Source organism: Lampris incognitus, chromosome 9, assembly GCF_029633865.1.
Source record: "Lampris incognitus isolate fLamInc1 chromosome 9, fLamInc1.hap2, whole genome shotgun sequence".
Taxonomy (NCBI): Eukaryota; Metazoa; Chordata; class Actinopteri; order Lampriformes; family Lampridae; genus Lampris; species Lampris incognitus.
This window is the reverse complement of record NC_079219.1, coordinates 43,589,734-43,617,692: the sequence shown is the minus strand read 5'-3', so window position 1 is coordinate 43,617,692 and position 27,959 is coordinate 43,589,734. Positions and strand designations below refer to the sequence as shown.

Here is a 27,959-nt window from a genome sequence, read left to right as displayed (position 1 = left end):
CCCCTGGTGAGGTGGCCTAAGGTGAATTGGTCTCAGCGAGGAGCTTAGTGATTCACCAAGGCTCCTTATGATGACTCCCATGAAGAAACAATAAAAACAGAGCTCTACCATTGCTCTTAGCAATTCAATTTTTCTTCAGAGGGTGCTCAGGAGTTGACGAAAACTGAAAAATGGCTATTTTAGTAGAGGGTTGCAAATAACTTTACATAGCAGGGGGAAACTATAGCGTCAAAAAAAGTTGAATCAGTTCATCTGGAAACAATGTTTATGATAAATATAATAAACATTGTATCCAGATGAACTGATTCAACTTTCTTTGATTTTCTTACCTGGATTACTGAGCACACATCAAGACACAATCTGTAGCGTATTTGTGTATTTGCTTCTAATAGCAAATAGCTTTTCTGATAATATTTCAAAGTATTTACCCTTTTTGGAAAAGTGGGCTGAGGAATGATCTCCACCTTGCAACACTATAGTTGTCCCTCACGACTGGAACGATAAGGGAGGGGCTATGGAGCAGTCTCCATCTGTCCGTTCATTCATTTGGTTTACTTGTTTATTTTTTTCCTCTGTCACGCATGATTTCTTAATAATAATAATAATAATGATAATGATAATTATAATACACTTTATTTGTATAGCACCTTTCATACATAAAATGCAGCTCCAAGTGCTTTACATTAAAAACAGGAGAAACAATAAAACTCAACAACAATACAGATAAAGTAAGTTAAAAAATAATAAAATACAGACCTATGCAAAAAACATAAAAAGGCAAGAAATAAAACCACAGTACAAGATAAAAAATAAGAATAAAAAGAAATATAAAGTGGAATTAACTAAAAGCAAGACCATAAAAATGGACGTTGCTTCTCTTATTTGTTGGGGGAATCTATTCCAAGCCATCAGTGCATAAAAACAAAATGCTGCTTTGCCATACTTTTTGGGGTTCATTCTAGGGACATTGAGCAGGCCAGCACTAGAGGATCTAAGAGAGCGGCTTGGAACATAATGAGATAAGCAGTCAGATAAGTATGAGGGTGCTAAACCATGTAGAGCAGCGGTCGGGAACCTATGGCTCGCGAGCCATATATGGCTCTTCCGGTGACGGCATATGGCCCCCAGACAATTTTGAGTTGAAAAAAATTTTTTTTTCAAAAAAATCAGTTTGGAACTGATTTTAAAATACTTGTGATATTTCTTAATAATACTGTGTCATTTTAAAGTAAACAGAAATTAGTTTTGAAGATAAATTTCACGGGTCACGGGTCACCCGTGGGTCGGGTCGGGAACCAATGGCTCGCGAGCATGTCCGGGTCATTGTAAAGGTGAAGAAATCAATTTTATCAGATAGCCAACTAGTTTATCCGCTTCAACCCTTGTAACGGAAAAGATGGCGAAAAGAAAAAAAGACGATGATTACCGTGCATTCCAGGCTGCGTGGACAGAGGAATTTGCATTTGTGGAGAGAGCAGGATCTGCGGTATGTCTAATATGCAATGATAAAATTGCATCGATGAAACGGTCAAATATAAAGCGGCACTTCGATACGCACCATGCTTCATTTGCATCGAAATATCCAGCGGGGGACAGCAGGAAAAGGGCATGCGAGGAGCTACAGCGGAGAGTGCAGACGAGTCAGCAGCAACTACGTGTGTGGACCAAGCAAGGTGACGGGAATTCCGCTAGCTTTGCGGGGGCTTTGGCAATAGTAAGGAATGGAAAGTCATTCACAGATGGCGAGTATGCCAAAACATTCATGCTTGATGTGGCCAATGAACTGTTTGATGACTTCCCAAATAAAGACAAGATAATCAAACGAATAAAATACATGCCCCTGTCAGCAAGAACTGTGCACGATCGTAGCATCATGATGGCAAATCAAGTCGAGGAAACACAAATTAAGGACATAAATGCCGGGACATACTTTTCTCTCGCGTTAGATGAGTCAACAGACGTTAGCCATCTATCTCAGTGCAGTATCATTGCCAGGTATGCTGCAGGTGACACACTGCGTGAGGAAAGCTTGGCTGTTTTGCCAATGAAAGGGACAACAAGAGGAGAGGATTTATTCATGTCTTTCATGGAGTTTGCTAAAGAAAAAAAACTACCGATGGATAAACTTATTTCTGTCTGTACTGATGGTGCACCCTGTATGTTGGGGAAGAACAAAGGATTTGTAGCGCTTCTCCGTGAACATGAAAAGAGAGCCATCCTAAGTTTTCATTGCATCCTGCACCAGGAGGCGCTTTGCGCTCAGACGTGTGGCCAGGAGCTTGGCGAGGTGATGTCTCTGGTCATTCGAGTGGTCAACTTTATTGTTGCCCGAGCTTTAAATGATCGCCAGTTTAAAGCTCTGTTAGAAGAAGTTGGGAATCATTATCCCAGTCTGCTTTTACACAGCAACGTGCGTTGGTTGTCAAGGGGGAAGGTGCTCAGCCATTTTGCAGCTTGCCTGAGTGAAATCCGGACTTTTCTTGAAATGAAAGGCGTCAAGCATCCTGAGCTAGACAACGCTGACTGGCTCCTGCAGTTTCACTATCTCGTGGACATAACTGGCCATCTGAACCAGCTCAATGTGAAAATGCAAGGTATTGGAAAACAATCTCATCCCTTCAACAAGCAGTGTTTGCATTTGAAAGCAAGCTGGAAGTCTTTCTCAGGGACATTGAAACAGGTCGTCTTCTGCACTTTGAAAGACTGCAACAATTTAGAGATGCATGCTTAGCAAGTGACTCCACTCAACATCTGGATCTCCAGCAGCTAGCTGGCTTTACGTTCAATCTCCTGCAGTCATTCAAAGCACGTTTTGGAGAATTTCGTGCGCGCACTGGTCTTTTCAAGTTCATCACTCATCCACATGAGTGTGCAGTGGACAAAATCGACCTGACATGCATCCCCGGGGTCTCTATCGGAGACTTTGAGCTGGAAGTTGCTGACCTGAAGGCATCAGACATGTGGATGAGTAAGTTCAAGTCACTTAATGGAGAGTTGGAAAGTCTTGCGCGACAGCGAGCAGAGCTGGCGAGGGAACACAAGTGGACAGAAATTAAAAATCTTCAACCTGAAGACCAGCTGATTCTTAAAACTTGGAACGAGCTTCCTGTGACATACCACACAATGCAGCGTGTGAGTATTGCCGTATAGACCATGTTTGGCTCTACAGATGCATGTGAACAGTCTTTCTCGCATATGAGGAACATTAAGACCAACCTACGCTCACGTTTAACTGATGGAAGCCTCAACGCCTGCATGAAGCTCAACCTCACCACGTATGAACCAGACTACAAGGCCATCAGCAAAACCATGCAGCACCAGAAGTCGCATTAAAAGTAAGACATATTTAATTTATTATACGTTAAAAATACTATATGGCTCTCAATGAAATATATTTAGAAATATTTGGCTTTTATGGCTCTCCCAGTCAAAAAGGTTCCCGACCCCTGATGTAGAGCTTTAAACACTAGTAAAATAATTTTAAAATCAATCCTCAATGCTACAGGAAGCCTGTGTAAAGACGCTAAAACTGGGGTAATGTGATCTCTCATCCTGGTTTGTTATGACCCTTGCTGTCGCATTCTGTAATAGTTGCAGCCTATCGATGCTTTTTTGGGGGGGTAAACCAGTAAGAAATGCATTGCAATAATCTAGACGCGAAGAGATAAAAGCATGCGTCACCTTTTTGGCATCTTCCAGGAAGAGGTAGGGTCTAATTCTAGCAATATTTTTTAGGTGAAAAAAGGCACTCTTTGTAACGTTGTTGATATGTGATTTAAAATCCAACTTGGAGTCAATGATGACACCCAGTTTTTTTACTACAGTCTTATTCGGTACAGCCAGACTTCCCATTCTATTTGATATCATCTCTCTCTGCATTAGTATCTATAATGAGAATTTCTATCTTGTCTTCGTTCGATTTGAGAAAGTTTTCACTCATCCGTTGTTTAATACTAGACATACAATTCATCAAGGGATTGAGAGCATTGGGGTTATCTGGCGCTACAGATAAATATAACTGCATATCATCAGCATAAAAAGAAATTCCCTTCATGATCACAGTTAATTTTCCCAAGTGGCAGCATGTACAGGCAGAACAATAAATGACCAAGAATGGAACCCTGTGGAATACCTGAGAAAATTACATGTTTGTCTGAGACATGGTCAGAAAGACTAACAAAATAGCTTATGCCAGTATGTGTAGAACCACGATAGGGCAGTGCCTGAGAGGCCAATCCAATTCTCAACGCGGTCTAATTAGTGTTGTGTGAGGTTTGATAGAGTTTTGCATAAGTGACCAGTTTCTGGGCAATAGGCCTATTTTGTGTACCTCTTTGGCCAATTTGGTGTTAAGCGGCCAGGGTGTGGCCAGAACATCACAGGAATTTATAAGTCTGGTCTGATTCAGTTTCAATCCAGTTTGCATTTTAACTTCTGGAGTGATTCTGAATTGCTGGTTCATCTAGAATAGAGTAAGTATCATCTTTCTTGCTTAACAAGTTGCTATTAGTCTTATTACAGCTGCTTGAATATTAGTCCTTTTCTCTATACATCTGCTGCTGGTTCCTAGTGGGAACGAGTGGGATCTTATTCTAGCTGTAGCTGTCTTATTCTATTTACTTGTCTTATTTATTTATTCTAGCTGTAGCTGTTTTTCACCTAGTGTCGACTACTACCACTACTACTTTCAGCTGCTCCCGTTAGGGGTCGCCACAGCGGATCATCTGTTTCCATTTCTTCCTGTCTTCTGCGTCTTCCTCTGTCACACCAGCCACCTGCATGTCTTCCCTCACCACATCCATAAACCTCCTCTTTGGCCTTCCTCTTCTCCTCTTCCCTGGCAGCTCCATATTCAGCATCCTTCTCCCAATATACTCAGCATCTCTCCTCCACACATGTCCAAGCCATCTCAATCTTGCCTCTCTTGCTTTGTCTCCAAACCATCCAACCTGAGCGGTCCCTCTAATATAATCGTTCCTAATCCTGTCCTTCTTCGTTACTCCCAGTGAAAATCTTAGCATCTTCAACTCTGCCACCTCCAGCTCTGCCTCCTGTCTTTTCGTCAGTGCCACTGTCTCCAAACCATATAACATAGCTGGTCTCACAACCATCTTGTAAACTTTCCCTTTAACTCTTGCTGGTACCCTTCTGTCGCAAATCACTCCTGACACACTTCTCCACCCACTCCAACCTGCCTGCACTTTCTTTTTCACCTCTCTACTGCACTCCCCGTTACTTTGGAAAGTTGACCCCAAGTATTTAAACTCAAATGCCTTTGTCACCGCCGCTCCTTGCATCCTGACCATTCCACTGTCCTCTCTCTCATTCACGCATAGGTATTCCGTCTTGCTCCCACTGATTTTCATTCCTCTTCTCTACAGTGCATACCTCCACCTCTCCAGGCTCTCCTCAACCTGCACCCTACTCTCGCTACAGATCACAATTTCATCCACGAACATCATTGTCCATGGAGACTCCTGCCTGATCTTGTCCGTCAACCTGTCCATCACCATTGCAAACAAGAAAGGGCTCAGAGCCGATCCTTGATGTAATCCCACCTCCACCTTGAACCCATCTGTCATTCCAACTGCACACCTCACCATTGTCACACTTCCCTCATACGTATCCTGCACCACTCCTACATACTTCTCTGCAACTCCTGACTTCCTCATACAATACCACACCTCCTCTCTCGGCACTCTGTCATAAGCTTTCTCTAAATCTACAAAGACACAATGCAACTCTTTCTGGCCTTCTCTATACTTCTCAATCAACATTCTCAAAGCAAACATCGCATCTGTGGTGCTCTTTCGTGGCATGAACCCAAACTGCTGCTCGCTGATCATCACCTCTCCTCTTAACCTAGCTTCTATTACTCTTTCCCATATCTTCATGCTGTGGCTGATCAACTTTATACCTCTGTAGTTGTTACAGTTCTGCACATCGCCCTTGTTCTTGAAAATCGGTACCAGTATGCTTCTTCTCCATTCCTCAGGCATCCTCTCACTTTCCAGGATTGTGTTAAACAATCTAGTTAAAAACTCCACTGCCGTCTCTCCTAAACATCTCCATGCCTCCACAGGTATGTCATCAGGACCAACTGCCTTTCCACTCTTCATCCTCTTCATAGCTGCCCTCACTTCCTCCTTGCTAATCCGCTGAACTTCCTGATTCACTATCCCTACATCATCCAACCTTCTCTCTCTCTCATTTCTTCATTCATCAGCCCCTCAAAGTATTCCTTCCACCTTCTTAGCACACTCTCCTCACTTGTCAGCACATTTCCATCTCTATCCTTGATCGCCCTAACTTGCTGCACATCCTTTGCAGCTTGGTCCCTCTGTCTAGCCAATCGGTACAAGTCCTTTTCTCCTTCCTTAGTGTCTAATCTGTCATACAACTCACCATACGCCTTTTCCTTTGCCTTTGCCACCTCTCTCTTTGCTTTACTCTGCATCTCCTTGTACTCCTGTCTACTTTATTCATCGCTCTTACTATCCCACTTCTTCTTTGCCAACCTTTTCCTCTGTATAATTTGCTGTACTTCCTCATTCCACCACCAAGTCTCCTTGTCTTCCTTTCCCTGTCCTGATGACACACCAAGTACCTTCCTAGCTGTCTCCCTCACTATTTCTGCAGTGGTTGTCCAGCCATCTGGCAACTCTTCACTACCACCCAGTGCCTGTCTTAACTCCTGCCTGAACTCCACACAACAGTCTTCCTTCTTCAACTTCCACCATTTGATCTTTGGCTGTGTCTTCACTCGCTTCCTCTTCTTGGTCTCCAAAGTCATCCTACAGACCACCATCCGATGCTGCCTAGCTACGTTCTCCCCTGTCACCACCTTGCAGTCTCCAATCCCTTTTAGATGGCGCCTTCTACATAAGATATAGTCCACCTGTGAGCACTTTCCTCCACTCTTGTACATCACCCTGTGTTCCTCCCTCTTCTTGAAATATGTATTCACCACAGCCATTTCCATCCTTTTCGCAAAATCAACCACCATCTGTCCTTCCACATTTCTCTGCTTGACTCCATACCTTCCCATCACCTCCTCATCACCTCTGTTCCCTTCACCAACATGTCCATTGAAGTCCGCTCCAATCACCACTCTCTCCTCCTTGGGTACCCTCTCCACCATGTCGTCCAACTCACTCCAGAATTCTTCTTTTTCATCCATCTCACACCCAACTTGCGGGGCATATGCGCTGATAACATTGAGCAATAAACCTTCAATTTCCAGCTTCATACTCATCACTCTGTCTGACACTCTCTTCACCTCCAGCACGCTCTTGACATACTCTTCCTTCAGAATTACCCCTACCCCATTACTCCTCCCATTCACACCATGGTAGAAGAGTTTGAACCCACCTCCGATACTCCTGGCCTTACTCCCCTTCCATCTGGTCTCTTGCACACATAGTATGCCTACCTTTCTTCTTTCCATCATGTCAGCCAGCTCTCTCCCTTTACCAGTCATAGTGCCAACATTCAAAGTTCCAACTCTCACCTCCACATGCGTACCCTTCCTCCTCTCTAGCTGCCTCTGGACATGCTTTCCCCCTCTCCTTCTCCTTCGCCCAACAGTAGCATAGTTTCCACCGACACCCTGCTGGTTAACAGTACTGGTGGCGGTCATTGGTAACCCGGGCCTCGACCGATCCGGTATGTAAGTCTTATTTATGATCCGCATATTTGATTTGGCAAAGATTTTACGCCGGATGCCCTTCCTGACGCAACCCTCCCCATTTGTCCGGGCTTGGGACCGGCACTAAGGATGCACTAGCTTGTGCATCCTCAGTGGCTGGGTTATCTTTTTCACCTAGTGTGTCCTTAAATATTTCATGTTGCCTAGCTGTTTGGACTTAGTTATCCGTTTAAGCGTATACATATATTCTTTGGTAACTTGCTTTTTGCAGTTTTAATAGTATTGTGTGAGGTTTGATAGAGTTTTACATAAGTGATCAGTTTCTGGGCAATAGGCCTATTTTCAGTGTACCTTTTTGGCCAATTGTGTGTTAAGTGGCCAGGGTGTGACCTGCACTCCTGGCAGACAATTAGCAATCAGTGTTCTTTAAATCACTGCTGCTACTTGGAAGCGTCAGGCAAACAAGCTGAGGGCAAACAGGCCTAGGTTGAACAAAGGCTAGAGTGAACAAAGGCAAGCACGACTTTTTCAAGCCAAGACTTCGTCAAGCAAGGATTGCTCTTTTTAGATCCGGTCAGTCATCTATGTTTTATGTACCTAGTATAGACTATGTGTTTCCTTCGCATTCCTGTCCTTTCCTCTTCCTGGGGCTGGCATAGACGTTGGGTCCCTCCTAGGCACTGTGACCCTACCAATCCCATCTATCCCACTCTCTGCACTCACGTTGAGCAAATGGTGATGGGAGGGCTCTGGAATTGCCAGTCTGCAGTGCCGAAAGCTGAGTTTATCTCAGGCTACGCATCCTTGCTCTCTCAACTTTCTTGCTCTAACTGAGACCTGGATCATGCCAGAAAACACTACCACACCTGCAGCTCTGTCTAATGTGTACTCTTTTTCTCACGCTCCCAGAGCTGGGAGGTGGGATGGTGGTACTGGCCTTCTAATCTTCCTGAAATGGAAATACTCTCTTGTTTCTATTCCACATTTTTTCCGCCCTCTTTTGAATTTCATGCTGTTACTGTCTCTTATCCAGTCAAACTCACCATCGTTGTTGTGTACTGCCCACCAGGCCGCCTTGGTGAGTTTCTGGAGGAGCTTGACACACTTGTCTTGCACTTTCCTCTTGATGACTCTGCACTTATCCTTCTTGGTGACTTCAACATCCACACTAACAAGCTAGATCCTCTTCTCTCTCTCACCCTCTCCTCCTACCCTCAAGGCCGGCAACCAGCTGGACCTTATCTTTACTAGACACTGTCCTATTTCCAATCTCTCTATTACTCCCCTCCAGCTCTCTGACCACTATTTCATGTACTACTCTCTCTCCCTCTCTTCACCCCCCTCAGCCCCTTCACCTACCCACATGGTTTCCACCCGTAGACACCTCCGCTCTCTCTCCGCCACTGATCTTTCTTCCTCTGTTACCTCTATCCTCCCTACACCTGAATCTTTCTCTCTCCTACCCCATGACACTGCTACTGATCTTCTTCTCTCTACCCTCTCCTCTTCTCTGGAGAATCTCTGTCCCCTTACCTCAAAGCCTGCATGCCGAACTCCACCTGCCCCTTGGCTGACCGACTCAGTACGTACTGACAGACGAAGCCTAAGAGTTTCAGAGCGCAAATGGAGAAAAGGCAAACTCCCAGAGGACCTTCTCAACTTCCAATCTCTTCTTTCCACTTTCTCCTCCTCCCTTTCTGCTGCTAAGGCAGCCATCTGTCGCTGTAAAAGCCTATCTTCTGCCTCTAATCCTAAGAAACTCTTTGAAACCTTCTTTACACTTCTTCAACCCCCACCACCTCCTCCTACTTCCTCCCTTCTCCCTGATGACTTCGCTAACTTCTTTGACAAGAAGGTAAACGACATCAGATCCTCCTTTTCTCGCCACCCGGATAGTGCTGCTTGCACTATCCCACCCTCTGCACCCTCCCTGACCTCTCCACATCCCACCCTATCCCACCTTGCTCCCCTCTCCCCTGACAAGGTCCTAAACCTCATCACATCCAGTTGCCCCACCACATGCTCCCTTGACCTGGTCCCCTCCTCTCTTCTTCAGTCTATAGCGCCTGAACTCCTTCCCTTTCTAACCCACCTTATCCACACCTCCCTCCAGGCAGGATGCTTTCCATCTGCCTTCAAGACTGCTAGAGCCATCCCCCTTCTCCCTTAACCCCTCTGAAGTCAAAAACTACAGACCGGTTTCCCTTCTACCCTTTCTATCCAAAACTTTCGAACGTGCTGTCTTTAACCAACTTTCTTTATACCTCCACCGGAACAACCTCGTGGACCCCAACCAGCCTGGGTTCAGGGTGGGTCACTCGACAGAGACGGCCGTCCTTGCAGTGACAGAATTGTTGCACTGTGGGAGAGCAATATGATCTCTTCTAGTGTTGGTGATGTGAAAAATCCTATTGACTCATTCATTATGCTCTTTTTGTTGCTCACTATCGCCCTCTGGTGTACATTGTCATATATGCCTGCAGCTCTCAGTACTGAGTGATCTCGGCTCATAGCTAGCTATCAAACGTTCAGTTGGGCATGCAGGAAAATGATACAGTCACTGACATATTGATATATTTTAATAATAGTAATCTATAGCCTATTTTTGTTGAATTCTGCTTTGTAAACTCAGACAGATTCAGTAAATTATGTTGAGGGTGGGATTTAATCAGTTTGGCGTGACATCAAGCAAAATGGATTCATGTTTACTAAATTGCTTCATTCACAACTGCAGCATATGTCTCTTACTGATGGACATTTGTCTCATGTTAAGTCGACACAAACCAACATATAACTCACTTAATTCACATGCAATAAAGCCCAAAGTGTAATAAAACTGGTATGAAGACTGCGTGTGACAGTTTACCCTGGATTGATATTAAATAGCCTTGACTGGACACAAAAGGGAACACAAAGGGAGAAATAAAATAAATGAAATAGGGAACACGGGCGGCACGGTGGCGCAGTGGTTAGCGCGGTCGCCTCACAGCAAGAAGGTCCTGGGTTTGAGCCCCGGGTAGTCCAACCTTGGTGGGTCATCCCGGGTCATCCTCTGTGTGGCGTTTGCATGTTCTCCCCATGTCTGCGTGGGTTTCCTCCCACCGTCCAAAGATGTGTAAGTCAGGTGAATTGGCCATAGTAAATTGTCCCTAGGTATGAATGTTTGTGCGTGTGTGTCTCGGCCCTGTGATGGCCTGGCGGCCTGTCCAGGGTGTCTCCCCGCCTGCCTCCCAATGACTGCTGGAATAGGCTCCAGCATCCCCGCGACCCTGAGAACAGGATAAGCAGTTCAGCTAATGGATGGATGGATGGGAACACTATATACATGGGGGGCTATATACAATGTGTAATAATCCTAAACACAACCTTTGATTTGTAAGAAAGTGCCCTTAAGTCCGCGGTGGTGTAGCGGTCTAAGCATCGGCTTTGTGTCGATGCAGTTGCCCACTGGGGACTGGGGTTCGCGCCCCGGTCCCGTCAGATCCGACTATGGCCGGACTCGATGAAGCAGCAATCATTGGCAACGCTGTCTTCGGGAGGGGGGTAGCGTCAGCTTGTGTTCGTCACGTGAATGCGTCTATGTGTGTGTCGGAAAAAACAGTGGTTCGGCCTGGAGTCGCCTTGTCACGAAAGTGGGGAGGTGGTCTCCTTCGAGACTGCCGGCCGTAGAGATGCAGTTGGAGAACGCATGCAGTACGAGGGTGGGTGTTTGAATTAAAATAGGGATCGATTGGCCACTAAATTGGGAGAAATCAGAAATAAATTTAGAAAAAAAAAAGAAAAAGAAAGTGCCCTTAAATAAAAGCTGGCAGTCTGTACTTCTACCCCACATTGCTAATACCATCCATCCATCCATCCATTATCCAAACCGCTTATCCACTGCAAAGTAAAATGTCAAAAGTGAGTGCAGAGCCAAATTTACCAATTTTCAATGCAAATTGCCAGGTGTTGCGTTTCTTTCTGTATTCACTATAATTCAGTAATGTACAGGGCTGGTCACCACATATAAAGACTCGTGATTGTCAGCGCTGCATGAAAGAAATGCCCACCAGAAAGAGAAAGATGCAGTTTGTGAATCAAGCAGTTAATGAAACAATCTATTTCGTATGGTGTCACGCCAAACTGATTGAATCCTGAGCTACATTTTGATCTGTGTTGTTGGGAAAGTGGTTAAAATGGCGGTGGGTTGATAAATATTGATGACTCAGCTTAACTGATTAAACTAAGGGGACCCACATCTATCATTGTGGACGTCATGTTGTTTTTGTTATGTAACAGTCATTTACATAGTCCATTTTGGCAGTCCACATACTATGATCAATAAGTGATTCATCACCCATGAGATGCATGTTGTAGATCATTTGAATAAATGATTGTACTGTTTGTCCACCACGAGCCACCGCACCTCTGTGTATGTATGTGTGTGTGTGTGTGTGTGTGTGTGTGTGTGTATTGATGCATTCTGTGATCTACTAGTTCGTCCTTACCAGGCAGACTAAGCAAGATTACCGGTCTCATGTGAACACGCTATCTGGTGTTGATAAACCAACGGTATTGGTACAACTCAGTGTGATCATTGACTCACACACAACAGAACAAATATCTACATGGTGTCAGAAGACAGTACGGACTTCTGTTCCGTGAGTAACGTGTTTTTCGACGGACCTGTTGCTTCAGTTAGTGCTAACTGACTAGTTACAGGGGTGTCAAACTCCAGGCCTCGAGGGCCGCAGTGTCTGCAAGTATTTGTTGCTACCATGCACTACACCACCTGATTAAACTAGTTCCTTTCCCTCCTTGATCCAGGAGGTGAGCTAATTAGTTAAATCAGGTGGTGTAGTGCACGGTTGCAACAAATACCTGCAGACACTGCGGCCCTCGAGGCCTAGAGTTTGACACCCCTACTAGTCTGTGCTAACTAGCCAGAGACACGCTGGTTGCTGGACATGATGGCGGATGGATTTCGCAGACCCGACCCTGTTGTTTTTGATGAAAATGTCGCCGAGAATTGGCGAATTTTTGAACGGGAGTATGATATTTTTATCGCCGCAGCACACTCAGACAAGCCTGAAAAGACAAAGGTTTACATTCTCCTCAACATCACTGGACCTGAAGCCATTGAATGGGAGCGTTCATTTGTATATGCTGCCGAAGTGCGCGAAAACTGAGCGGTGATTGCCCCGGCGGAGCCCACAGAGGATTCAGACTGCCTGAAGAGGAAGTTCATGGAAATGTGCAATCCCAAAAGCGACAGAACAACGGAAAGACACAGGTTTCATTCAAGAAATCAGAAACAAGTTGACAGTATAGAATCCTTCATCAGTGACTTAAAGATCAAAGCTAAAAATTGCCAATTTGGAGATTTAACTGATGAGCTTATCTGTGACCGCATCATGTGTGGCATCGCCAGTGACTCTTTGAGAAAATCTCTGTTGAGAGATAGTGAATTAACACTTGCCAAAACCATCTCAGTCTGTCGTATTCACGAGATGACAGAGGAAAACGGCCAAACACTAGCCACACAGGTCACCAGTGTTGATGCAGTGAGGCCAATTTCTAACAAAAAGCACCAATCTGAACCCCAGGCATTCTCACAGACCATAAAGTGCAGCAATTGTGGGGGTAGTCATGCAAATAAAAGGGAAAAGTGTCCTGCCTTCGGACAACAGTGTCATAATTGTAAAAAATGAACCACTACAAAAACTGCTGCAAGTCTAAACCACAGAATCAAAGCAACCCACACAGAAAGGCTTTCAGACAGTCTGTGCATGAAGTAACAGTAAATCAGCCCACAACATGTAAAGATGGCACATTTTATGTGGATGGTGCTGATGTTGACAGTCATGTTGACAGTATCAATTCTCAAAGCAATGAGAGGTATGAAGGATTTGTCACAATATACATAAACGTCAAGTCTACTGAAATGAAAGTTGACACAGGAGCAAAATGCAATGTGATGTCACAAGAGACTTTCAAATGAGTGACTAATGACGAGCAACACGTACAACAGAAGAAAGCTGCAAACCTCATTGCTTACGGAGGCACCAGAATCGAGACAAAGGGCTTGGTCACATTGTCATGCTGTTTAAAGGAGCAGCATCACACACTGCCTTTCCTCATATTGGACAGAGATGTGCAGCCACTACTTGGATTTCGTGCATGCATGGACATGGGAATTGTCAAAATGAGACCCGATGTCCACTAAGTCACCATGGAGAGCAACACAGACTTCAGTACACAAATTCTCACACAGTACAAAGCGTGTTCATTGATGAGCTTGGTGAACTTCCAGTCACATATTCCATGACGCTGGATCCCAGCATACAGCCTGTGGTCCGGCCAGCCCACCGCATCCCCGTAGCGATGCAAGGAACAGTTAAAGCGGAACTCGAATGCATGCAAAGCACAGGTGTAATAACACCTGTCTCTGAGGCTTACAGACTGTGTTTTCGCCATGGTAGCAGCACATAAGAAGGACAAGCAAGAAATAAGACCGTGCATCAATCCAAAAGACCTCAACACAGCATCGAAAAGGCCCCATCCCCCCATGCGTAGTGTTGAAGAGGTAGCAGTACAGATGTCGGGGGCAACAGTGTTTTCTGCCCTGGATGCGAAGAACTCTTTCTGGCAGATACGTCTTGACAAGAAATCCTCAGTGTTGATGACATTCAGTACTCCATTCGGGCACTACAGATTTCTACGAATGCCTTTCGGTATTAACTCTGCAAGCGAGGTGTTTCAGCGCTCGATGGAACAGCTGTTCGCGGGCTATCCATACTCAGACATTGTCGATAACATCATCATCGGAGGCCGTGGAGTAGCTGAACACAATGCCAACCTGAGAAAAGTGCTCGAACGAGTGTGAGAGGTCAACCTCAGGCTAAATCCAGTCAAGCGCAAGTTTCACCTGGACCAAGTAGGCTATGTAGGCCACATCTTCACAAGCAAGGGCCTAAAAACCGATCCCTCTGAAGCTGCAGCTATCACATGCCAGTTTCTACAAATATCACTTCACTACAGCGTTTTATTGGAATAGTAAATTACCTTGCCAAGTGCATTCTGAACTTCAGTGACATTGCAGTGCCTCTAAGGAAACTTACCCACAAGGAGACAGCGTGGTGCTGGTTCCAGCAGCATCAGGAGGCATTTGACCACCTCAAGTCATGCCTATCCAGCCCACCGATATTGGTGTACTATAATGTCAAAGAGCCAGTCACACTCACCTGTGATGCATCATGCTATGGACTCGGAGCAGCATGCATGCAAAACGGCAGGCCAGTAGCATTTGCATCACGTACCCTCAGATACGGAGACACAATATGCCTAAATAGAAAAAGAACTTCTAGCTGTTGTGTTTGCATGCACAAAATTCAAAAACTATGTGTATGGAAAGTCCACAATTGTGGAAACTGACCATCAACCTCTGGTGATGATCCTAAAGAAATCCATTCACACCACCCCTGCCCGTCTCCAGAGAATGCTACTCCGCCTACAGAGCTATGACATCAGCTTGGTATACAAAAAATGCAAGCACATGTACCTGGCTGACACTCTCTCAAGAGCTCCAAATGCACAAGTCTCCCCAAGCCCTGCTGAAAATAATGTTTATGAAGTTATGTCAGTGAGTTACATCTCCAGAACTTGCCTAGAAGAACTCAGACAGCACACAGCAGAGGATGAAGTGCTACAAACCCCCAGTGCAGCCATTCAAAGAGGATTGCCACCCAGAGAAAGCCAGCTCAAGCCTGCTGTCATTCCTTTCTTCCCCTACAGAGATGAACTCACAGTTGAGGAAGGGATCATCATGAAAGGCCACATACAGTCATTCCCCAGTCTCTGCACAGAGAGTACATCAATATCATGCACAAAGGCCACCCAGGTGTTGAAACAACTAAGTGCAGAGCTAGAGGCATCATATTTTGGTCGGCAATGTCAAACGACATCACTGAAGAGCTACTCACATGTGCAGTATGTAACAGCACCAAGTCCCACCAGCAAAAGGAACCTCTGCAACTCCATCCAGTTCCAGATCTCCCATGGTCCATAGTAGCCACAGACATGTTCGAATGGCATGGCAAACACTACCAAGTGCTTATAGATTCATATTCTGGCTGGTTCTAAGGTTGACCTTCTCTGTGACCTAACATCATCAGCTGTGATATCCAAATTGAAAAGACACTTTTCGGTCCATGGCATACCGCACACCCTCTTCTCTGACAATGCTAGGCAATACACCAGTCAGTGTTTCAAGAACTTTGCCAAACAATGGGATTTTGTCCATACCACCAGCAGTCCCAAATCCCCACAGTCCAGCAGGCTCACAGAGAGAGCGGTCCGCAGTGACAAGCAGCTGATGGAGAAATCTCATAGAGATGGATCTGACGTCTTCTTCAATCTCCTGAATCTCAGAAACATCCCCTGCGATTCAACACTGGGCTCCCCTGCTGAACGTCTGATGTCACGGCAAACACGCACAGCCATTCCAGTGTGTACCAAACTACTGGAACCGGTTCCGAAGGACACCCAGCGAGTCAGTGCCCAACTCCTCAACAAAAAGCTCACTCTAAAACACCAGTACAAGTCAAGTTGCCCACTACAGCCTTTAACAGAGGGACAGGTGCTTCGTATGCAGACACCCAAAGGATTTGACCAACTTGGGACTGTAAAGGAGAGGAGCAAGGAGCCATGCTTTCACATCATCCAGTCCAACGGGAAGACATACAGGAGGAATCGCCGCCACATCCTTCCTATTGCAGAGCCGCCACCGCCACAGTTCCATGCAGATGACCCAGACTCGAAGAACATCAGCCCCTCTACAGTGAATAGTGTACCCTTCACACCACATACACCAGAGCCAAACACCATTCAGTCACAACACACATCCCCTCCCCGGCCAACACACAGCACACTTACCCACTGAGAACAGTAACGCATACTACGCAACACGTTCAGGTCGCATCTGCAGACCAAATCCGAAATGCACACAGTGAAAAGGAAGCTGTGGGAAAAAAAAACTCTCCTGTGTATAACATGGTTCATGTGATAGTTACCAATGTACAGCCTGTTATTTAATGTTAATTGAATATTTGCATTAAGCCGTTTCACTTATGCACTTATGGTGATTTCATGTTTTATGACTATGCCTACTTCTTAAAGTGACATTCGTCCACATTGATTTACAGTTGGATCGTTTTACGTTTATCCAGGAGTATTCTCATTGGGTTGTTTACTGAAATCGTAAAACCTTAAAGAAATGTTTTGTTATGTTTACACTTACCTGGTGTTATTGTGTTTTATATAAGAGATGTGAACTATAGGAAAGGGATGTAGATGATTTGACTAAATAATTGTACTGTTTGTCCACCACGAGCCACCGTACTTCTAGGTGTTTGTGTGTGTGTGTGTGTGTGTCTATCTATTGATGCGCTCTGTGATCTACTAGTTCGTCCTTACCAGGCAGACTAAGCAAGATTATCGGTCTCATGTGAACACGCTATTTGATGTTAATAAACCAACGGTTTTGGTACAAGTCAGTGTGATCATTGACTCACACACACAACAGAACAAATAGCTACACATGTAACATCTGATGAGAAATCAAGGATGTTGACATAACTGCTACTGCAGCAACGGCAAACTTCCACCAAGTCAAATAAAAAAATTTACTTCACTAAGGTTAACATTCACAGGGTTTAATGTCAACATTTGACAGTTTGATAGAACGTGCACACAAATAAATGCTACCTCTGTATTTTAAGCCTCAACAGTGAGCCCGAGAAACATTGCAACATACATATCCAAAGGAATTGAATCGAGTGGACTTGGTATATATCCGTGAAGACGTTTCGCCTCTCATCCAAGAGACTTCATCAGTTCGTGCCTTTCCGACTAGACAAGCTTGGTCTAGTCATCTATCTATCTATCTATCTATCTATCTATCTATCTATCTATCTATCTATCAACCTGTCTGTTCATCATCTCTCTCTCTCTCTCTCTCTCTCTCTCTCTCTCTCTCTCTCCCGGGTCACCTTCTTAGCCTTTTTTTTAAGAAGTTCTTGATCGGGTGCGAATTTAAAACCGGGGTCCTTGCTGTTGACCTTGACCGTAATCACTGAGCTGAGTGGTCTGTCCATGTTAAGGCTGGCTCTGAAGTCAGTTTTGTTTTTACGGACTAGACTGAAAAGTCTCTCCTCATCCGCATTGCTGTGAGGAATCACAAGCAACAAGCGTGCTAGTTGCGATAGGCAACAAAATCAATTAATAGCAGATCCTGACACCTTTACTTGCAATAGAAAAGCCCATACCACATCCATTCAATGGTACACTGCGGTGGTGCTACCATCTTTAGTCTCCAGCTTGATCTCTGCTTCGTTCAACACATGCTGTGGAATTTCCTCTTTTCGCAAACTTTGATAGTCCATGAATTCCTCCCACAGCTGGTGAATGGCGCTGTCATTCCACTGTAGATGCATCTTGAATTTGTGTGCAATGAGCTGCACACTCTCAAAACCATGTAAGTCCCTGTGATCCAAGTCAATGAATTGAGCATGTGACAACAGCTCATCGCCCAGTGGAAAGTTTGTCTTGAGATATTCCACAGTTGCCACATAAAAAGAGATCATGGCACTGTAGAACTTACTGACATCTGCGTCACCGACGTCACCATTTTCAATCAGATTTCGCAGCTTGCACTGAGTTGTAAAGCCAATGAATATCTGCTTGTTTGGCTTGACCTTACTGCAGTCGATGTGCATTACATTGCTATGTTTCTGTACTTGTACAGGATCAATAAATTTCTGCATCAATTTTTTGAGCATATTTTCCACCTGACTATGCATGACATGAATGCAGGGGTCCTCACATTGGAAAAATAAGTCCAGTTCAGCGAATGACGGCAATACAGCCTGGTATGATGATCAGACATATGATTTTGGAAATTGTTACATGTAGTCTCTTGAATCGTGGGTTTTGCACTGGGCCATTCGTAGAGGCAAAGTAACTTTTCAGGGCAGGAAACTGCTTCAGGATCCTTTCAATCGAAGTTTGCAAACTCAGCCAGCAAGTTGAGACGTGTTTGAGAACGGCTCTGTATTCAACATCACAAAAGTCGCAGTAGCTAACTAACTCGTTCTTCCTCTTACTTGAACAGATCAGTAGCTAAATCTTCAACACCAAACGCTATGCACTTAGTAAACCCACTACACCCTTTCTTGGTTATCCACCCGTCTAAATCTCCCTCCTCTTCATCCTGCCAGCTAACCCCCTGCCCCTAAACCCCCCCCCCCACTCCAACTCCCTCCCCCCAAATGCTCAGAATCATCTGAAATGCCGAGAAAAGTGGTTTTTAGCCATTTGTAGAGAATGCATATTTTGCATAATTATGCATAACTATTATTATTATTTTAATTTTCTGCTATTTTTCTGGTCCTCTCTGGAACAATACCTACCACCTCCAAAAAAAATTAGGATCATAAGTGCATTTTTGCAAAAATGCATATTTCGCATAAGGCCAAAACATCAGAAATTTTTTTTTATATAGGTGAAAAAATCAGATGCTCAGAATCATCTGAAATGCCAAGAAAAGTCGTTTTTAGCCATTTTTAGAAAAATGCATATTTTGCATATTTATGAATAATTATGCATAATTTTAATTTTCTGGGATTTTCCCTTACTCTCTGAGACAATACCTACCACCTCCAAAAAGAATTAGGATCATAAATGCTTTAGTTTTCGGTCCCGCTATCTACACTAACTAACTAACTAACTAACATACACACACACACACACTAACACCACACACACACACACACACACACCTTACGAAAATATGGGAGTTGATTTTGCATAATTATGCATAATTATTATAATTATTTTAATGTTCTGCTGTTTTTCTGGTCCTCTCTGGAACAATACCTACCACCTCCAAAAAAAATTAGGATCATAAGTGCATTTTTGCAAAAATGCATATATTTTGCGTAATGCCAAGCAGGCCACATAACCTATCACCTGACATGTCCAGAGCCAATCACAGAACATTTTAATTGCTTGCTACCTGTCACTAACTGTGCCCTAACTGCCCCTTTGAGGCCAGTAGTTGTTCCAACCAAGCATATTTCACATACATGACATTGCATACACAATAACATTAAAGGGGGAGAGGGTCACATTTTCCAGGTTAAGGGGGGGGGGGGGGTCCCAGAAAAAAAATGTAGGTGAAAAAATCAAAGATGCTCAGAATCATCTGAAATGCCGAGAAAAGTGGTTTTTAGCCATTTTTAGAAAAATGCATATTTTGCATAATTATGCATAATTTTAATTTTCTGGGATTTTTCCCGTATTCTCTGGAACAATACCTACCACCTCCAAAAAGAATTAGGATCATAAGTGCTTTAGTTTTCGGTCCCGCTATCTACACTAACTAACACACACACACACTAACACCACACACACACACATTCCGAAAATATATGAGTAGATAACAAGGGCACCCTACTACATAGAAGTCTGGATTTTCCAACAGAAGCCCGGTTTTCGGCACCCCATATTGACCGATGCGTTGTCCATTACAAAAGAAATGCAATTACTCCAGGGGATGCTATGTTCTGTCATTACATTGTTGAATTTGGAGTTAAGTGTCTCAGCATCCCCAGCATTTATAGAGCACATGTTCAAAAACTCGTGCGAGACTCGAGTGTGACGCTTTATGTCAAAGAGTCACTGGGTTCTTTTTTTTCCCTTTCCCTTTCATTGATGCAATAGTAGGTGCAAGAAAATGTGGTGCTAGTGCATCATTAATTAAATGGGACGTCTTTGTTGCAGCGGAGGCATAACCTTTAGCGGTTTCACTGTCTGGAAAGGCAGCTCTGACTAAAGCCCTGATGTGGTTTGCTGTGGCGATTGGTAAATTGTGCTTCACGAGAAAATTAGAAAATAAAACCTTGATACTGTGTTTAGAAATCACGTCAGGACACAGCGCTGTCGCTCGACACAACCTCACGGTTGCATTGTTTATTTCGATTGACCCAGCGTCACAGGCAGACCCGATCAACCAACCCAGAGCCCGCAGGCATCACCAAATGTTCCCAGCACAATAGAACAGCGCCAAATCAAATGAAGCACTGTCGATGTGTGCAGACATAACATTTCCTCCCCCCTGGCAGGATTTAACAATAACAGAACTACTGGGTATCACACATCAATCAATCACAGCACAACAGAACAATGCTATCATTAACTAATTGCAGCACTGGTGATCCAGTGTGCAGACATAACACCCCCCCCCCCCCGGCAGGATTTCAAACATGAAAGGTTGACACAAAGTCCTCTAGGTGGCCAGGGCGTAAACGTGTGCGAACAGGTCGCGAGGCGGCCTGAGGCTGGGCAGGCCGAGGTGGGGAGGGAGAAGGCAGGGGAAGCTGAGGCCCAGGAATGTCTGGGGCCCGTGTAGGAGCTGCATGAAGCCCCGGGGCGTCTTGCCATGCTGAGGGAATGGCTAAGGTTGTGTCACCAGCTGTGTGTCGGCGGAGCTGACACCTTCCGCAGACAACTGGAGTGCCACCGAGTGCCATCGCTGAGGAGGTAGGTGGCTGGGCCCAGCTGACGGGTGACTTGGAGAGGAGAGGACCAGTATGAAGCCATTTTATTGTCCCTGTGGGGCCTGCGGACCCTGACCCAGTCTGACGAATTGATGTCTGGAACCCTGGTTCGTTTTGACTGGTCAAACTGTTGCTTCGTCCACGTCTGCTGACAAGTGACTGAGGCTCTGACCCCAGAGGGAGGTGCCTGGGGTATGGAGGGGCGGAGCCTGTCAAGGGGCATGTACAGTTCCCGGCCCAGCATGAGAGAGGCTGGGGAGACGCCTGTGGTCGAGTGCTGTGTGGCCCGATAGTGCAGCAGAGTGTGACGGATGGCCTGCGTGAAAGAGCACCCTTGGGCCATGTGTGCTCTGAGGCCGTTCTTCAGTGACTGGTGAAAACGTTCAACACCGCCATTGGCCTGGGGGTGGTAATACGCAGTGCGTATATGACGGATGCCCTTGTTTTCGAGATAAGCAGTGAACTCAGCAGAGACCAGCTGAGGACTGTTGTCAGTGGTGATGGTCTTTGGGAGGCCCCAGCGAGAGAAGAGAGAGTCCAGGAAGTCGATGATGACCTGTGAGGTTACAGTGCCGGAAGTGGTGAGTTCAGGCCATTTTGAGTGTAGATTGTAGGCGACCACCATAAAGCGTTGGTGGTGGGGAACTCCAGGGATCTCACCACAGATGTCCAACTGCAGGTGTTCCCAGGGCTGAGAGGACCAGGCGAGAGGTTGCAGGGGTGGGGATGGCCACTTCTGCTGCCAAGGCGTGGCAACAGTCAGGATTGCTGCCCCCCTGTGTCTAAGAGGGAGAACCCCAGAGCGGAGAACAGGTCCAGGCCCATCAGGTTGGCCCCACGGCGTGCCACATGAAAAACTGCATTGGGCACCAGCTTGGTTCCATAGCAGACAGTCACTTGGAGAGAGCCAACCAGATGGATTTTGGAGTCACCATACCCACAGAGGACAGCTGAGGGTGCGGACAGTGGCAGTGAACTGACTGAAAGTATCAACATTCAGGAGAGACACACCTGCACCGGTGTCCAACAACAGGGGGATGCACACATCATTAATGTTGACTGTGCATGATTTGAATGACACTGGCCCAGAGCTCACATTGTGAATGATGGCGGTTGAAGACTGGGGGGTGTGGCCTTCTGATCAACCGACGTTGGCAAAGTGATTTTGCTTACTGCAGCTATGGCATGTCTGGCCACGGGCAGGGCAGTTCTGAGCCCTTGAAGCATGAGACCGAGATCCACAGTTACCAAAGGACTGTTGAGGGCGGGGCCGAGAACGCTGTCGTTGCAGTTGCAGGACGTCCTCACTGGAGTCGGCGCCCGCCTCGCTCTGGCTGGGTTTGCGTCCCGGGGGGCAGCCGCGAGTAGAGGGAGAAGTCCTTGGCAGCTTGACTGGAGGTGGCCACTTGCTGTGTATTTAGCATAACAGCACACTCAGCTGCTCTGTCAACTTGTAGTGCGATGGTAATTGCTCTGGACAGCAGCAGATCGTCTTTTTCCAGCAGGAGAGTCTCACGCACCTTTGCGTTGTTGGTGTGTTCGATTAGCTGGTCGCGAACCATCTCGTCATGAAGCGCGCCAAACTTGCATGAGCTAGCTAGCCCTTGCAAACTAGCTACGTACTGCTGCACAGACTCACCAGGCAGTTGGTGTCGCTGACGGAATATAAATCGCCGAAGGAGGGCACTCTGTGGAGCAGCGAAATGGGTGTTCAGAAGTCCCACAGCTTCGTCAAAGTTTGTGAAGTTCCCCAGAGTCCCAAGCACACGATGACCCTCTGCTCCCAAGCAGTGTAGCAACAGAGCCGTCTTCCTAGCCTGGCTCACGTCGTCGAGCCCTGAGGCTATGAGGTAATTTTCAAAACTATGTAGCCAGCGAGTCCATGGTACCGGAGGCTCGCCAGGTAATGCCAGGAAGGGGGCAGGTGGTGGCAGAGAGATATATCCCATCCTCGTCACCAATATTGTCTTTAGAAATCACGTCAGGACACAGCGCTGTCGCTCGACACAACCTCTGCGTTGCGTTGTTTATTTCGACTGACCCAGCGGCACAGGCAGACCCAATCAACCAACCCAAAGCCCGCAGGCATCGCCAAATGATCCCAGCACAATAGAACAGCACCAAATCAAATGCAGCACTGTTGATGTGTGCAGACATAACACTCGGCCTTGGTTATCTTCTCTTGCAATAGTGAAGCGTTTGGTAAAAAGAAGGTTTGCAACGAAGCCATACCCACCATGGCTTGTTTCTTCTCTCTATACTTGTTGCCACGTTTACATGACACTTAAAAAATCGAATTATTGCGTTGGTCCGACTAAAACCGGGCTTTTAAAATGCATGGAAACATGTTAGCTCGACTGAAATCGAAGTTGTAATAGTCGGACTAACACACCCAGATAATGCGATTGGAAGTCGATTTACTTCTGCATGTATACACCTTAGTCGGACTGGAGCTGGTCGAGGCGATGTGCGCACGCGCTAACTTTCCGCGCGCCAAGTCTGACCCGGAAGTTGAACAGCGTAAACAGAAGAACGGGGACACAAGAAGAGGAAGTCAGTAATTGCAAACATGGCGAAAACATCGAGAGCTCATTTTTGGACGGATGAAGAGACGGAGTATATGCTTACTCAGTTGAAAGAGCTGAACATTTTAAAATACATGGACGGGAGGAAGACAAGAAATGGCGACTTATTCAAAAAAGTAGCTGAGCAGATGGTCGGGGCAGGGTTTAAAAGGACGCTGGAGCAGATCCGCGTTCGGTGGAAGCACCTTAAACAGGCGTACTACAACGCCAAAAAAAAATAACTCTACCAGTGTTTCGTGCCCATTCTTAGAGATATATAGTTATATATATATATATATATATATAGTTATATATAGTTCACTATGACGATTGTTGTGCTCTGCGTGTGTGACGTAATAGGTCAACCGGTAATGGCTCAATACAAACAAGCTGAAAGAGTGCATATCGCCACCTATCGTAGCGGAGCCCACATGACTCCCTCAGTAAATCGATTTCCCTCCCGCGCATGTATACTGGGACCAAAGTCAGTAGTCGGACTAATGAACTAATCGAGCTATAACCATGCTCGACTAAACTGCATGTAAACGTACTGTGACGTTCAACATCTGTCCGTCCTTGGTGAGTACAGCTTAGAGATCTTTTGCAAATGTCACAGAAAAAATTGTAGACGTCCTGTTTGTCTCGATGAATGCATCCATATTCAGGAGATGACTTTATCCATTCACTGTTGAATTTGGCTTTATATGTGTGTGCACCGCTTAACTTTCGTTTCAACATTTTTGCTAGCTGTCGCAAACATCAAGTGGCACAAGCCGTAAGCCCGTCGTTGAGGAGCAAGCTCGAGAAACGCATCTGATTGGCTAAAGTAACGCTCAACCTATTAGATGTAGTAATGCCCAACCAATTAGAGTTTACCTTGTTCATGTATTTCTATCACTAACAAATCAAATCAAACCAAGTAATAAACTAAAGTATAGGCTATTTCATTAACATGTTTATAGAGCTGTTTCCTTGCTGTGTGTACAGCTAACAAGTTTTGGATGGAATGCGTGAGATTTCGCGAGATGTGTGAGACCGTGAGATGGGTTCTCAGACTTGAGAGTTATATGCAAACTGCTACTACTAAATTGGGGGGGGGGACCCCGGACTTTTCCAGATCTGCCACCCTGTGTCTCGCTTAAACATGGCAAAGGCATATAACGGACAGGACACTTCATCTGCCGCAGTTCCAACTCCTCTGGGTGGAACGCGAAACGGCGCTATCAGGAAAAATACGGGGTGGTGACATATGCTTCTACATAAACGAAAGATAGTGTACGGATGTCACAGTGTTGAAGAAATCATGCAGTCCTCACTTAGAGATCCTTTTCATTGACTGTAAACCATTCTATTCACCGTGGGAATTTTCCTCATTTATTCTGGTCAGTGTCGATATCCCACCCCAGGCCTGTGTTAAAGAGACGTTAAAACACCTGGCTGATCAAATTACAAACATGGAGCGCAAATATCCAGACTCCCTACTCATTATCCTTGGGAATTTTAACAGAGGAAACCTCAGTCACGAACTGCCAAAATACGGACAGTATGTTAATTATCCCACCAGAGAAAAAAACACTGGCTCACTGCAACACAATATTAAAGGACGCCTATCGCTCTATCCCTCATGCAGCCCTGGGACTCTCTGATTCATCTTATCCCAACCTATAGGCAGAAACTACTACTACCACTACTACTTTCGGCTGCTCCCGTTAGGGGTCGCCACAGCGGATCATCCGTTTCCATTTCTTCCTGTCTTCTGCGTCTTCCTCTGTCACACCAGCCACCTGCATGTCTTCCCTCACCACATCCATAAACCTCCTCTTTGGCCTTCCTCTTCTCCTCTTCCCTGGCAGCTCCATATTCAGCATCCTTCTCCCAATATACTCAGCATCTCTCCTCCACACATGTCCAAGCCATCTCAATCTTGCCTCTCTTGCTTTGTCTCCAAACCGTCCAACCTGAGCGGTCCCTCTAATATAATTGTTCCTAATCCTGTCCTTCTTCATTACTCCCAGTGAAAATCTTAGCATCTTCACCTCTGCCACCTCCAGCTCTGCCTCCTGTCTTTTCGTCAGTGCCACTGTCTCCAAACCATATAACATAGCTGGTCTCACAACCATCTTGTAAACTTTCCCTTTAACTCTTGCTGGTACCCTTCTGTCGCAAATCACTCCTGACACACTTCTCCACCCACTCCAACCTGCCTGCACTCTCTTTTTCACCTCTCTACTGCACTCCCCGTTACTTTGGACAGTTGACCCCAAGTATTTAAATTCAAATGCCTTTGTCACCGCCACTCCTTGCATCCTGACCATTCCACTGTCCTCTCTCTCATTCATGCATAGGTATTCCGTCTTGCTCCTACTGACTTTCATTCCTCTTCTCTCCAGTGCATACCTCCACCTCTCCAGGCTCTCCTCAACCTGCACCCTACTCTCGCTACAGATCACAATGTCATCCACGAACATCATTGTCCATGGAGACTCCTGCCTGATCTTGTCCGTCAACCTGTCCATCACCATTGCAAACAAGAAAGGGCTCAGAGCCGATCCTTGATGTAATCCCACCTCCACCTTGAACCCATCTGTCATTCCAACTGCACACCTCACCATTGTCACACTTCCCTCATACGTATCCTGCACCACTCCTACATACTTCTCTGCAACTCCTGACTTCCTCATACAATACCACACCTCCTCTCTCGGCACTCTGTCATAAGCTTTCTCTAAATCTACAAAGACACAATGCAACTCTTTCTGGCCTTCTCTATACTTCTCAATCAACATTCTCAAAGCAAACATTGCATCTGTGGTGCTCTTTCGTGGCATGAACCCATACTGCTGCTCGCTGATCATCACCTCTCCTCTTAACCTAGCTTCTATTACTCTTTCCCATATCTTCATGCTGTGGCTGATCAACTTTATACCTCTGTAGTTGTTACAGTTCTGCACATCGCCCTTGTTCTTGAAAATCGGTACCAGTATGCTTCTTCTCCATTCCTCAGGCATCCTCTCACTTTCCAGGATTGTGTTAAACAATCTAGTTAAAAACTCCACTGCCATCTCTCCTAAACATCTCCATGCCTCCACAGGTATGTCATCAGGACCAACTGCCTTTCCACTCTTCATCCTCTTCATAGCTGCCCTCACTTCCTCCTTGCTAATCTGCTGAACTTCCTGATTCACTATCCCTACATCATCCAACCTTCTCTCTCTCTCATTTTCTTCATTCATCAGCCCCTCAAAGTATTCCTTCCACCTTCTTAGCACACTCTCCTCGCTTGTCCGCACATTTCCATCTCTATCCTTGATCGCCCTAACTTGCAACACATCCTTCGCAGCTTGGTCCCTCTCTCTAGCCAATCGGTACAAGTCATTTTCTCCTTCCTTAGTGTCTAATCTGTCATACAACTCACCATACGCCTTTTTTCCTTTGCCTTTGCCACCTCTCTCTTTGCTTTACGCTGCATCTCCTTGTACTCCTGTCTACTTTCTTCATCTCTCTTACTATCCCACTTCTTCTTTGCCAACCTTTTCCTCTGTATAATTTGCTGTACTTCCTCATTCCACCACCAAGTCTCCTTGTCTTCCTTCCTCTGCCCTAATGACACACCAAGTACCTTCCTAGCTGTCTCCCTCACTATTTCTGCAGTGGTTGTCCAGCCATCTGGCAACTCTTCACTACCACCCAGTGCCTGTCTTAACTCCTGCCTGAACTCCACACAACAGTCTTCCTTCTTCAACTTCCACCATTTGATCTTCGGCTGTGTCTTCACTCGCTTCCTCTTCTTGGTCTCCAAAGTCATCCTACAGACCACCATCCGATGCTGCCTAGCTACGTTCTCCCCTGTCACCACCTTGCAGTCTCCAATCCCTTTTAGATGGCGCCTTCTACATAAGATATAGTCCACCTGTGTGCACTTTCCTCCACTCTTGTATGTCACCCTGTGTTCCTCCCTCTTCTTGAAATATGTATTCACCACAGCCATTTCCATCCTTTTCGCAAAATCAACCACCATCTGTCCTTCCACATTTCTCTTCTTGACTCCATACCTTCCCATCACCTCCTCATCACCTCTGTTCCCTTCACAAACATGTCCATTGAAGTCCGCTCCAATCACCACTCTCTCCTCCTTGGGTACCCTCTCCACCA

General features: G+C 45.6%; 1 protein-coding gene across 1 annotated transcript in view; it reads left to right on the top strand.

Annotated features, from left to right (window-relative positions):
- dyrk1b (dual-specificity tyrosine-(Y)-phosphorylation regulated kinase 1B) overlaps positions 1-27,959 on the top strand; it is a 156,856-nt gene that overhangs the window by 57,814 nt on the left and 71,083 nt on the right. The window lies entirely within an intron of this gene.